The sequence below is a fragment of the Hirundo rustica genome, chromosome 20 (assembly GCF_015227805.2).
Source record: "Hirundo rustica isolate bHirRus1 chromosome 20, bHirRus1.pri.v3, whole genome shotgun sequence".
Classification (NCBI taxonomy): Eukaryota; Metazoa; Chordata; class Aves; order Passeriformes; family Hirundinidae; genus Hirundo; species Hirundo rustica.
The window spans coordinates 4,233,118-4,245,294 of NC_053469.1; the positions used below are offsets into that span (position 1 = coordinate 4,233,118).

At 54.1% G+C, this 12,177-nt stretch overlaps 1 protein-coding gene and 1 long non-coding RNA gene across 2 annotated transcripts in view; one reads left to right on the forward strand and one right to left on the reverse strand.

The window, feature by feature from the left end:
• NTNG2 (netrin G2) overlaps positions 1-12,177 on the reverse strand; it is a 47,092-nt gene that overhangs the window by 27,869 nt on the left and 7,046 nt on the right. The gene's annotated exons all lie outside the window — the stretch shown is intronic.
• LOC131378685 (uncharacterized) overlaps positions 1-12,177 on the forward strand; it is a 46,684-nt gene that overhangs the window by 1,254 nt on the left and 33,253 nt on the right. The gene's annotated exons all lie outside the window — the stretch shown is intronic.

A 12,177-nucleotide genomic window follows, 5' to 3' on the forward strand; every position in this document is an offset into this window, starting at 1 on the left:
GCCAAGAGTCTTGGAAAACACTTGGAGCCTCTCCACTCCATGTCTGTAAAATGGGCCTTTGGTGCCTCCTCGGAGCTCAGAGACGTGCACTGAAGGCAAGCAACTGTTTGCAAAGTCAGTGGAGGCTGCAGCACCCAGGAGCCCCGGAAAACTCCTGAGGACACAAATGATTCTGTGTCTGCAGCAGCATGTGAGCAGCACCGTGTAAATAAGGCAGGAGGCTGCTCTGTCAGCACGGGGGGAAAACAAACCAGAGAGTGAGCGATCTGTACGTGAGAACCAGGCTCCCGTGCAGGGGAGGCAGCCCTGGGGACACGAGGGGACTCCTGGAAACGCAGCACACGTCGTGTTTGTGTTTGCGTGCGCGAGGCTGCCGGGGAAAGCAGCACACGTTAAAACAGGTCAAGACTCAAACTGTTCCCAACCCAGCGTCGCTGTGACACACCCCTGCCTGGCGGAGAAGCTGCAAATCCCACGCTGGGGTTTGTTCCTCCTGTCGCAGCCTCAGCCTGGGCCGTGTGTGGCTTTTGCCAGCTCCGTGTGTGCCGGCAGGGAGGGCTGGGACAGGAGCTGGGAGCTGGGCCGTGGTGCCCAGCCTGCAGCAGGGACGCCGCTCGCAAACGGGTGCTCGGGTTGATGCTTTAAAAGCAAATAGCTGGCTAGTTCATTTATTTATTTGTTTCGTGTGCAGCTGTGATAACCGGGCAAGGGAAATCCGTGGAGTGCTCAGGCTTGCTCGGGTGGGCGAGGTCGAGGGGTGAGGGCGCCCCAAAAGCCCCTCAAAGAGGGGGAGATGCCAGCTGGGCTGTGGGGGCTCCTCTCCTGCCACAACAAGCTGCTCTGGAGCAGGGATTAAAACACGCTGAGATATTGACATATTTAATATGCTCTCCCGACTCGTCACGTTCAGAGTTGTTGTTTACCTCTGCTAATGAGACACAGCTTCCTGCTGGGGGGATGGAGCTGCCTCTCGGCGCAGCTTTACAGTGGTGGCTGAGGGAGAAGGCAGAAAAATCCCCCTCAGCTGAAGCGCCGGGGGCTCTGAGCGTGTTTCCTGTGCTGAGGCAACATATTGTGTTGCAGTATGGTCCTCCTGTCGTGGTGGCCACGCAGATGGTTTAATAGGACAGTCCTGAAAAGACCATCCCAGAGGTCCATTCTTGCCACTTGTCTGGAGGAGGGTGCAGCAGGTGGGCGATTGGCTTGGGATGGCAGCAGAAAACCTCCTGACAAACCTGCCTCGCTGCTCAGTGGCTCTGTCTGAGCTGAGTCTGTGTCTCAGGGCTGTCCTGGCAAGGGAGCTCTTGCCATGAGCTCTCCTTTCCTCGTGTGCAGCAGCCACAGCCCTCGAGCAGGTGTGAGATGAATCTCGCTGAGAATTTGCCACTTGCATGGCCGCAGTGGCCACCTCCAGGGCTGTGGGTGATGCTCCTGTCAGTGCTTTCCTTGGAGTGAAAATTAAACAAACAAAGGACTCTGTGATGAAACCACAATAAGGAATAACCATCACCCAGACCAGAAAAGGCTGGCCAGGATGGGAGGCGGGACAGATCTCCACGGAGCAGTGATGGAAGCCACTGAGTCTGATCAAGCATGATCCCCCTCACCACGTCCCGTCTGGAGGGGCAGGGCTGGCCAGGCACATCCCTGGCGGGTTGGGAGCAGGAGAAGCGGAGTGAAAACTCTGCCTGTGCCATGTGCTGATCCCAGGGCATGGAGGGGCACAACCCCTGATGGCTCCCGTGTGTCCCAACCTCAGCGTGCTCAGCTCAGCAGGCAGCACCCCCTGAGATCTCCTTAACCACTCTGGGGAGGCAAAAGGCTCAGGAGGTTCATGGTTACAACAGAGCAAACTCAAAAATAACCTCCAAGTGACAGCGCTGCAAGGTGGGGGAGAGCCTCAAAAGCCGCCGAGTGAGTCACACCACTACGGCTTCCTCTGCTCAAATGAAGTGTTCCTTTTTGGGGTTAGCTTTATTGAATTGTCCTTCCTCTGCGGGATGCTCGATGCCCTTTCTGCTTGGGGGGGTGGTTTGGAGTCAGCCAGGAGGGCAGGGGGGAGCGGAAACAGATGGCCACGTTTTGGCTGCTCTGTTGGTCCTGGTAAGACCAGATATAGCACTATTGAAACAATTCCAGGTATTATTTTTGAATCTGGTTTCCTCCTCCAAGCCGTGTGTCCTCCAAAGAATCTGTCCAAAGTCTCGAGATATTTAAGTCTTCAATCTAAAAGTCAGGATGCATTAGCCAGGCAAACTTGGTCTCAGTGAGCTTAAAATAAACCAGTTCACTTTGAGTCTCTCGCTATTAAATCAGTCGTGAGTGTCCTCACAGCAACTAAACGCTGCAGATTTCAGGCTCTCCTGGCTGTGCACTTCTTGGGGTTGTACCAAAGAGTGTTGCAGCCTTGCTTGGCCCCAGCTCAGCCCAAAAGGGCAAATCTCCAGGGGACAAACTGTGAGAGCCTCGTGGAGGACACGGTGTGCTAAAAAATAGCACGATGCCAAAGGTGGTGCTTCTGAGAGCCAAATCATAGAATGGTTTGTGTTGGGAGGGACCTTTTAAGGTCATCTAGTCCATGCCATGGGCAAGGACATCTTCAGCTAGGTCAGGCTGCTCAAAGCCGCGTCCAACCTGACCTTGAATGTTTCCACGGATGAGACATCCATCACCTCTGAGGTTTCACCATGCCAGTATTTTAGCACACTCATTGTGAAAGTTTTCTTCCCTACAGTTAATCTGAGTCTGCTCTCTTTTAGTTTAAAACCATCACCCCTTGTCCTAACACTACAGTTCATAATAAAGAGCCCTCCCCACCTTTCCTCCAGACCCTCTTCACATCCTGGGACTCTGAATCCTCCTTGTTGGGGCTGCTCTCCATCCTTCCTCCCTGGCCTGGAGTGATCCTGGGGGTTGTCCTGATCCAGGGGCACTCAGGAGCTTCCCATGGGCCAGTCCCAGCCCTGGTGACTGCTGTCCCAGCCCTGGTGACTGCTGTCCCAGCCCTGGTGACTGCTGTCCCAGCCCTGGTGACTGCTGTCCCAGCCCTTGGGTTTTGCCTCCTCTTGGTGCCTGCGGCGGGTTCTGGGCAGAAATGCTGCAAAAGTGACTTTCTGAAGGTGACACCAGAGGCTCCTTGAGCAGGAGGATTTCTTAAGAAACAAGATATTGGTCTGACAAAGCAGGATGACAGGAACCCAGGATGCTGCAGAGAAGCTGCTCCCCACCTTGCTGGGAAGGGGGGGAAAGGGGGTCACCAGCCACAACAAAAGCCTCAGTTTTACAAAGCCCAGATGGTTTTTAGGGCTCTTAATGAGCGCAAAAGTTGCTGCCTTTTTTTTTTTTTTTTTTTCTCCCTAGCAGTTAACACCATTTTTAAGCCTCACAGCATAGAATGATATATTTTTGTAGGTGCAATTGCTTGATTAATCATTAGGCTGTTGAATATTTTAAACAAACCAGACATCTGTTGTGAATGGTGAAAGCTGCAGAGAAATAAGACTGCAGCTTTTAGATCTCCACGCCAAAGGGAAGCTGGAAAGCAATTGCAACCACTAGCTGCACAGTGGAGAAAAACAAGAAAAAAAATAATAATAATAATATTAAAGGGAAACAAAAAAAACCCAATGAGATTTGAGCAAAGAAAAATGAGTAGATGAAGCGAGAGTTTGCACTGCTCAGCCAAGGATGCTCAGTCACAGCTCTCATACCTGGTGTGATTTGTTTAATGGTGTTTTGGGAACACCCAAGACCTCCTTTGCTCTTGGGGGGTCTCTTCTGCTTGATGGAATTTAATCCAAGGCCTCTGCCAAAACCTAGAGCACCCCAGGACTGCTTGTTTTTAATTACAGTCTTCTAGTAAGAGCAATGGCAAGGTCTCGTCAACTTGGATGAGTTTTGGAAAACAAAACTTTGCATTTTTTTAATTGGGGGTGGAAATCCTTGGTGTTTTATCAGGAAGATTTCTATTAAAGGGGAAAAAGTTAAATGCATTTCTTCAGCACAAAGATCGGCGCTGCTGTGTGGGTTTCTCTTGGGTACTTTCTTCTGGAGTGGTTTTTTCCTCTAAGAACTGGCTCTCGAACCCAACCAGAGACCTCTTACACCTGGGGTGTCTCCAGGAGCTCCTGTAAGTGCTGCTGCTGGTTGGGACTGGGGGCTGTTTGATAAACCCCCAAAGAGTCTGCAAAGTCAGGAAAAGCAGGTGACAGCACAGGAACAACCTCCTCTCCTTCTTGGGACTGCTTGTGACCAAGAAAACCTTGCTCTGAACCTCCACCTCCACCCAGGAGCGGACAATTCCCTCTGTAGCCCCTGTCCCATCCAGCTGTGATGCTTAAAGAGCTCTCAGGAGCATCCCAAGGCCCTTCTTCTGCTTCCCTTGGGACACCCAAAGCCTTTCTGCTTTCCTCAGGACACCCAAAGCCTTTCTGCTTTCCTCAGGACACCCAAAGCCTTTCTGCTTTCCTCAGGACACCCAAAGCCTTTCTGCTTTCCTCAGGACACCCACGCCTCTGCCTTTGGATTCCTGCTCAGAGGGCAGCAGACGAGGTTCACAAAGTCCCCGCGTTTCCTCGTGCTGCAACCGAGTCCTGAAATTGGCATCAAATTTCCTCCAAACCCTGCAAAAGAGCGAGGGATCAGCAAAATCCCCACGCGCACCTGATCCCTGGTGCCCTGAAAACGTCCCCGCCGTGGAGCGGTGCCACCGCAGGTGTCCTGCAGCCTCCCCTTCCCCGGGCAGCGCGGCCGTGGGGGTCCCCAGCCTGCAGAGGGGACCACGGCCAGCCCACGCCCTCCCTGCCTGTCCTGTGGCTGTTCTGGAACACGTTCCTCCCCAGGTTTTATTTTCCCCTCTCCCTTCCCCTGTCCGTTGGCTCCCCAGGGTGCGGGACGGAGGTGAAATGTCCTTCCTGGCACATTTTCTTTCCTGGTTTAAACTCGGCTGAGCGCCCCTGGCTCATGCTGAGGTTGAGCTGTGGGGCTTCGCTTCCCTTCCATCCCCTGGCCCGGCTTTCCTGACTGTGCCAGGGCTTCACAGGGATCTCTGTTCCCCTCCTGGCTGTGTCAGCACGGGGCAATCACCCACAGGGATCTCTGCTCCCCTCCTGGCTGTGTCAGCACGGGGCAGGTGCCTGACCCAGCCCCGGTGCCAACCACCCTTAACCTTCCCAGGGACACAGAGTTCAACCGATTCTCTGCAACGCAAATTTCCGACAAGGGCCAGCCTGAGCAATGTGTGCTTAGGGAGACTTCCTTGGCTTTTCTTCCAATAATCACTCCAGGACGTGATGCTGCTTCCCAAACAGAATTACCCAGGAGAAAACACAGGCTCGTCCTAATGACATTTCAGGGTGTTTTCACTCTTGCTGCTCCTGATCTCAGGGTTCAGCTGCTCTGTCTGGATTTATGACAAGACAAGGTGATTTTATGATCAAAAATAACATTTGTGAGTAATTAAATCTCCTGCTTTAGGGCATAAACCATAACCTGCCAGTGGCCAGGGTGGGACTCTAAGAGAGCTGGAAATACTCTCTGACAATTAATTTTCACTCTATTCATGGGCTGGGAGGGATCAGAGGGGTGAAACAACTGTAATTAATTTACGGCGATTATTTCCAACAGCTGGCAAGTGGCATAACTCACTGCAGAGAGGCTTGGGAGCACGGAGAGGGATCGGGAGAAATGTGAGGCCCCTCTCATGCCAAAGAGCCCCACAAATCCCTGTGAGCCCAGGTGAAGGTCTGTGCCCTCCTCTGAGGATCTGACACTGGGATCTGCCTGGCCAGGTCCACGCTGCTTGCACTGATTCCCCCTGTGCCCCTTGGGCTTTCCCCATGGCACAGCTGCGACTTGAACCTGAAAACATCTCAGGAACGGCTTTGGGATGCAGGGAGAGGTCCCTAATGGGGCCAGCCCCACAGCATTGGACTGTGGAGACTCTGGGGAGATTTTCTTCAAGGTTCTATGTTTTCTACTTTTGTTGTTTCTAAAATATCTCTTTGGTGAAGCTCTCTGTATTTTAGCTAAGACAGGAGCTGTCTCATAAAGTGAAAGATGCAGTTTTCCCATGGGCTGCCTGAGCGGCTGCAGCCCGAGAGCCACTCGGGAATGCTCCAGCAGAGCCTTCATCTGCACATCCGCCAGGCACCACCCTCCTCTTCCTCGTGCCCCTCCAAAGGGACATTTCGGGGTGGCCCACGTGGATAGGAAGGCTCTGGCAAGGCACCTGGGCATTGGTGAGGGGTTATTTCGCAGCTCCACCTCTGGGGGATGGGATGGGATGGGATGGGATGGGATGGGATGGGATGGGATGGGATGGGATGGGATGGGATGGGATGGGATCCGAAGTTCAGGGAGGGCTGGTGGGGTGTTTTGCTCCCTCGTGTGTCCTTCCCCTGCCCCCTCCCTCCCCCAGCCATCTGCAAGGGGCTCTTATTAAGGCAGAGACAGCAAAAGGGGAGAAAACCGTCCTCGCTAACAAGCTGTTTGCTGTTTGTGAGCAGGTAAAGGCAGAGCTGGAATGAATTATTAATAGGGTGGAAATGGGGTCCCTCCACAGATCTGCTGCTAATTCTGGCTCAGCCGAATGTCACACCCTCCATCTCCTCCCCGGCCGTGGTTTGGGGGGATTGATTGCTCCTCCGCTTCCTTCCCCTTCCTGCCGGATCCGAGGCTGTCCGGGCACAAGGTGACCCCTGGCCGGGGCGTTGGGACGGGCTTTGCCTGGTGCTGGGTTTGGCAGAGCGTGAGTCAGCAGAACCGACCCCGCCGGCTCCGGGCGAGACGCCGGGACGCGCCCAGCGAGACATTTTGCTGTTTTGCCTCTTCCCCTTGGCCTGAAGCAGATCCTCATTCACCGAGCAGCGCCGCTCGTTCAAGGCTCTCGGGCTCCCTTGGGCCCGTCTCTCCGCCAGAGAAGAGATTCAAGCCCTACTCGTGGCTGCTCTTCCCCTTCCCCCTCCAGCCTGCTCTGAATTCGAGAAGCATCTCGTTCGTATTTCATCCAGGCTCAGCACTGTGCCCTTCTCTCCGCCGGCCCTGGGGAGACATCACCGTGCCAGACAGGGTGGGCTGGCGGCAGGGCAGCGTCCCGTCTCCAGATGGGGAAACTGAGGCAGGGAAGGATTTCAGGAGCGGGTCTGGGCTTCACTGGTCCACCTTTCTGAGGACTGAAATCCCCCAGGCACCTGCAGCAGGGCAAAGTCGCGGCTCCCTCACCCAGCCTTGATGTGAGGCTCAGGGAAATGTCTGCTCTCACCCCGCGCCGTCTCTGAAACTCTCCCTGTGGTCTGGCAGTGCTCATGGCGAGGCTCTGAACTGGTTTTTGCGCCGTAAACGACACAACCTCGGCGAAAGGGCGACGTGCAGGCAGGAAGCATCCTCTCCACAAAGGGGGGATGCAGAGGGAGGTGCAGCTTGTCACGCACAAGGGCTGACCCAAGTCACCTGTCCACCCTCGCAGCGCAGCCGGCGCCGCTCCTCACCCGCACAAATCCCCTCACGCCCACTCTGGCTAAGCCAGAAACAGAAAATCTGGCTGCACGAGGAATTTCAGCCTCCAGCCTGAAACCAGCCCAGTCCGCTTCTCTCCAAGAAGGGCCCCAAGCATGCTGCTCGCAGAGCGGCCTGGAAGCAGCGCTCCCATTTCCAAAGCCCCGGGACGGCCTGGGACCCCCTGCCCCATCCCGAGAGGCGCGTGCGGCCGATTTGGGGGCGGCACAAGGGTTAACGCCGCCCGGAAAATTCCACTCCTAAGCAGATAATCTCATCTGTGCCGGGGATGCGCACACATCACCCGCAGCAGCCTCCCGTGGAATGGTTTTTGAGCAGCTCTTTCTTTGCGAAGTGCTAATCCCCCGGTGAGCCGCTCTAACCCCATCCCTGCTGCCGCCCTGGGCTCACCTCCACCCCCACCTCCCTGCACCCCTCAACCTCCCCTTGTGGCTCTGGGGGCTGTGGGGTGACCCAGAGCCTGGGATGGGAGGCTGATCAACCCCACACCCCTCAGCTGGCAGCCACGGGCACGCGCTCAAGAACGCGGCGCTTTGATCCCATTGACTGATTTTCAGCTCCAAACTCGGACTTTCTGTACCGGGGACTTGCGAGCTTTGCACTTCCCGGGGCGCTTCCCTGAAGCTTGTTTACAAATTGAGCTGCCTGGATTCCTCCCCATCCCTTCCCTGCCAGATTATTAAGCCCTTGCATCTTGCTACAGAGCTGTATTTGTGTCCGCAGCCCCGAGCAGCAGGAGCGCGGCAGCAGCGACCTGTGTGCAGGGCTGCGAGTGCATTATCGATTCAGGACTAAGAAAATGCTTAGGAAGTAGGAAAAGTGTCCTGCTCTCTAAAAGCTTGTGCGCCTTGTAAGCTCAATACATTGCAGCCTTTGCAGAGAGGCTCGCTACGCCGCTATTAATAATTTATTCGGTAAGAGAGGCCCTGATAGTTTGAATGGGGGAGGGCAGGATGCAGAGGGGGTGGGAAAGGGGAGGGAGTGGAGGAGGCTCTGCTGTGCTCCTCAAATGGAGGTGCAGATGTTCCCCAGAGCCTCTGTGGAGGGGGCACAGCTGGGTGATGGACACCCCTGCGCCCACGCCAGCCTCTGCTCGGGGCTCCTGTGTCTGTCTGCTGCATCAAGCCTTTGCTGTTGTGTGCAAAGCATTTGGCTGCTTTAGGCTCTGTTTCAGGGCAACAACTCAGCAGGGCCCCGTCAGAGGTTTGGATTGTGTCAGCCCAAAACATGTCCTGGCTGTCCCTGAGACCCCGACAGGGATCCTCTCCTTAGACAGGGCTCCCCAAACCTCTGACTGGCAGCACTACAGAGCTGGAGCAGCTGACTCAGCCAGCAGATGGGGAGGTACAAGCCCTTTGGCTGGAGTAGAAACCAGTTGAATCTGTGCTAATTCCCCCTTTGGGACACGGAAGTGCCGAGGCAGGGCCGGACACGGTGGTGGCAGCACCCCGTGGAGCTCAGCACCGGGGCAGCACAGACCCACTGCTCGGGGTGTGCAGCATCTTGGCCGAAGCGCTGGCAGCGAGCGTGGAGCTGCTCCACGGAGGGAAGGCTGCTCTGAGCGGCTCCTGCATGGATGGGAGCCAGCAGGGATGAGACCCAGGCTGCTGACTCTGCAGCGCTGAGCTCCTGGGCCAGCAGCCCCGGCCAGGCCCCTCCTGTGGGGCTGAGCATTGCAGAAATCCACCCCAGCGCCAAAAGGCTGAGGTTCCCCTGAGCCTGGCTGTGGGCAGCACTGAGCAGAGGTGCAGAGGCATTGGTGCCAAACACTGGAGCAAGCACGGGGCAGTGGAGCAGGGCAGGAGCGGGGTCAGGGCTGCAGTTGTCCCCTCTGGCTGTGCTGGTGGCTCTGCCTGGAAGAGGGGGCACAGGTGGGAACCTCATGGGACACGTCTGAGGCTGCAGGGGATGGCTCATCTGCCTGGGGTGGAGGCTGGAACTCCAAATTGCTGTTTGCTGGGGTTTTGCAGGCAGTAGCTTCTCCCCAAAGGCATCTCCGGAATGGTCACCCAGCAGTGCTGTGCGGTTTGGGGAGGAAAAATCCTCTTTGGTGTTTTCCAGCGCAGAAACCTGCGCTCTGTGTCGAACTGCCTGAGTAACTGGGTCAGCCAGAGCTCCACGTCTCAAAGGGCTGATGGCAAAAGGGTGTTTTGGGATCTGAAACTAAGGTTAGAACTGGACTTTCACTCAGGGAAACCAGAGTGTGGTAGGAGAGACTCCTTCCCACTCAGGCGGGATTTTCTGTAGGGAGAAATCCTTTTAAAGTTTAGTGGAGAATCATATCTATGCTATAGAACACAATTCAGATTTTTATATAAATAAATAGGAAAAGGATTTCCCTGAATCCTTTGACTTCAAAAGTTTTCTATGGAAAGCTGTGGTACCTGGAGCTGCTGTATGAGTATAAGGGCTGCTGTAAGAACTGCTCTCCCAGCTCTGGCCACACTTCCCAGCAAGTCTTCTGTCCTTTCTCTTCTGTTTTTCCCATCTGGACACTGTTCCCTTTGAAGAGCAAAGCTTTCCTTAAAAGTACTCTACTCTTCCTGAACACCTTCAAGGCAGGGGAAAACTTTCTGCTCACTGTACCAATTAAATCTACTTGACAGCTTCATTTTTATCACTCTTCCATCAGCAAGTGGAAATGATCCTTGTTAGTGGAGCAGCATCCCACTTTACAACAAGATGAATCCCGAACTGGGCATTTAAGGAAATTGTTACAGGCTGTTGAGGGAAAATCCCGTTTGCTCAGCACTCTCTAATTTGAAGCTGAATTGTCTCCTTTCTTTTTTTTTTTTTTTTTTTCCATGAAGCCTTTCCTTTTAAAACACCGAGATCCTGCTGCACTCTCGAGGAGCCTCAGTGGCAGGAGAAGAGCAGTGTGCAATTCGCTGAGCAGCTAATAACGTACAGCCCAAGGGTCTGGCCCCAAGGGCAAGGAGGCACTGATCCTGACTTCAAACAGTGTCCTCTGCAGCAACCCTGGTGCTGGGGAGTGATTAAGGGTGGGAACAGAACCACAAGGCTCCAGCTCTTTCTCCCACACTCAAAAGCAGCGCCACAACGGGTGCGAGGGCTGGATTGGGAAACTTTCCCGGCAGTAAGTTGTCTTTTCCAGGCTTTCCTCAAAGGAAAGGGGAGCATTGTCCAGGTGTTAATTTAAGGACTGGAGGCTTTGAGTGGGGGAGAGGGGCTGTTAGCACTTTGCAGCTGTGAAAACAAAGTCCAGTCTTTCCATCCCTACAGCGCTGCCAGGGGTGTCACAGGTGATCCGACAGCAGAGAGTGAATTTCCTGAGCTGCTGGATTTTGGCATAAAGGCAAAGTGATCGTCCCCAGGCCGTATGGGTTCCAGGGCAAAGGGGAGTTCCAGCTCCCTCTGCTACGGCCAAGGGTGGGTTTGCAAGCAGCAGTGGGTAGTGCTGGTTTATTCAAGGAGGAGGGAGAATATCGGCTTTTCTTGGAAAGGATTTTCCATTGGACTTGTATACAGGCTCTGCTTAGCCCAAAGGATGTCCTTGAACTCTAGGGCAGTCGAAAGGTTGAGAACACCTCGTGCTTTGCCCCCTGGTTCTACTCAAAGCGAGGCAGAACTCTGGTGGGCCAGGAAAGGGCTGTGGGTCTCTGCTCAGGCTACCAGAAGGGATGAATGCATCCTTTAACCACCAGAACATGTTGCATCTTTAAAAATGCTTTTGGAGGAGCATTGCTGAAGTAATTTTTTTCCCCTTTCTTACTTTAAAGACTTTGGCTTTTCCCTTCTTTTTAAAAAAACTTTTGGCTTTTAATCATCCCTAAACCCATAATCCCTTGTTTGCACCTAAACAGGTGTACGAAGATATAGGTGGGCTAAAAATGCAGGGAAAAGGGTTTCTTAGCCCAAAGGTTTGTCTGCTTTTTCCAATTTTAGCACCCAGTCCACAGGAGAAACAGTCCTTCAGTACAAGCCTTATAACCACATGCCATTCAGAAAAGTTTAGCTAAGAATTAAACTAAACATCCAATTTGGCTGCGTGTGTAATGAATAAATAAAGCCTTTTCCTTTCATGTACCCGTGCCAAAGTCAACAAGGTCTATTAGCTGATGAAACAATGCTGACGCCAAAGAAAAATACCCCTGACCCATCAATATGGGCTGAGAGCTCGGCCCTGCATCAAAGAGTCTTGTCAGAACAAGAAATACTGTCTGGACACCTCTGGGCAGGGGGAAAGGCTCCCATTCCTGCAGCAGGGTGGGCTCCCTGTGCTCTCACTGGGATGCCAAGGAGCAGCAAAACCATCCCATAATGACCCTCTGTTACGGACACCTCTCCTTGTTTCTGCTGGAGTGATTTGGAAACCCCTCGAGCTGCCAGGAGCTGGGACTGGGCTGTGGTGGTTGCTTGCTCCCCACGTGTGAATTCCCCACCAAACCTGGGGAATTTTTATCCTGTGTGCAAAACGCTGACACTTGAAAGTGGAACTCCCAAAGGTCCCTGCTCGGTATCAGAGAAACGCTTCAGAGCATCTCAACACCTGGGAGCAGCCTGCCAGCTGTGCCACCTTCCTCCTCCTCCTGCTGCCCAGGAGGGTGGGAAGGTGAAGGAGCAGCACATCTCCCCTCTGCCCCATGTGCATCTTGGCCATTTCCCAGCTGGGTCTGCCCTGCAAACCCCTCTCCTCAGAAA